Source organism: Papio anubis, chromosome X (assembly GCF_008728515.1).
Source record: "Papio anubis isolate 15944 chromosome X, Panubis1.0, whole genome shotgun sequence".
NCBI lineage: Eukaryota > Metazoa > Chordata > Mammalia > Primates > Cercopithecidae > Papio > Papio anubis.
Genome location: NC_044996.1, coordinates 94,579,349 through 94,581,227, shown reverse-complemented (window position 1 = coordinate 94,581,227; position 1,879 = coordinate 94,579,349).

Genomic DNA, 1,879 nt, shown 5'->3' with positions numbered 1-1,879 from the left:
GGCCAACATTCAAATTCAGAAAATACAGAGACCACTACAGAGATACTCCTCGAGAGGAGCAACCCCAAGACACATAGTTGTCAGATTCACCAAAGTTGAAATGAAGGAAAAAATGTTAAGGGCAGCCAGAGAGAAAGGTCAGGCTACCCACAAAGGGAAGCCCATCAGACTAATAGCGGCTCTCTCTGCAGAAACCCTACAAGCCAGAAGGGAGTAGAAGCCAATATTCGACATTCTTAAAGAAAAGAATTTTCAACCCAGAATTTCATATCCAGCCAAGGATATCCAGTGAAGGAGAAATAAAATATTTTACAGACAGGCAAATGCTGAGGGATTTTGTCACCACCAGGCCTGCCTTATAAGAGCTCCTGAAGGAAGCGCTAGATACGGAAAGGAAAAACCGGTACCAGTCACTGCAAAAACAAACCAAAATGTAAAGACCATCAACACTACAAAGAAACTGCATTAACTAATAGGAAAAATAATCAGCTAGCATCATAATGACAGGATCAAATTCACACATAATAATATTAACCTTAAATGTAAACTGGCTTAATGCCCCAATAAAAAGGCACAGACTGGCTAATTGGAGAAAGAGTCAAGACCCATCAGGGTGCTGTATTCAGATGACCCATCTCACTTGCAAAAACACACACAGGCTCAAAATGAAGGGATGGAGGAAGATTTACCAAGCAAATGGTAAGCAAAATAATAATAATAATAATAATAATAATATAAATAAAAAAGCAGGGGTTTCAATCCTAGTCTCTGATAAAACAGACTTTAAACTAACAAAGATCAAAAAAGTCAAAGAAGGCATTACATAATGATAAAGGGATCAATGCAACAAGAAGAGCTAACTATCCTAAATATATATGCACCCAATACAGGAGCACCCAGATTCATAAAGCAAGTTCTTAGAGACCTACAAAGAGACTTAGACTCCCACACAATAATAGTGGGAGACTTTAACATCCCACTGTTAATATTAGACAGATCAACGAGACAGAAAAGTAACAAGGATATTCAGGTCTTGAACTCAGCTTCTTGATTTTGCCTTAATGTCATTATTTACCCAAAAGTCACTCAGGAGCAGGTTATTTAATTTCCATGTAAATGTATGGTTTTAAGTGAACTCCTTAGTCTTGATTTCTAATTTGATTGCCCTATAGTCCAAGAGATTGTTACAATTTCAGTTGTTTTTAATATGCTGAGGAGTTTTTTCTTTCTGATTATGTGATTGATTTTAGAGTAAGTGCCATGTGGTGATAAGAAGAACATACTTTCTGTTGTTTCTGGTTGGAGAGTTCTGTAGATGTCTATTAGGTCCATTTGATCTGAGTTCAGGTCCTAAATACCCTTGTTAATTTTCAGTCTTGATGATCTGTTTGATATTGTCAGTGGGGTGTTAAAGTCTCCTACTATCATTGTGTGGGAGTTTAAGTCTCTTTGAATATCACTAAGAACTGGGAATCTCCTCCTGTGTTGAGAGCATACATATTTAGCATGATTAGGTCTCGTTGTGTTGAACCCTTTACCATTGGATAATGCCATACTTTGTCTTTTTTGATCGTTGGCTTAAAGTCTATTTTGTCTGAAATTAGGATTGAAACCATTGTGGTTTTTTTTCCTGTTTTCCATTTGCTTGATATATTTTTCTCCATCCTTTTATTTTGAGCCTGTGTCATTGCATGTGAGATGGGTGTCTTGAAGACAGTACACCAATGTGTTCTTTATCCAGTTTGCCACTGTATGCCTTTTCATTGGGGCATTTAGCTCATTTACATTAAAGGTTAGTATTGATGTGTGTAGATTTGATCCTGTCATCATGATGTTAGCTGGTTATTTTGCAGACTTCTTTATGTGGTTGCTTTATAGT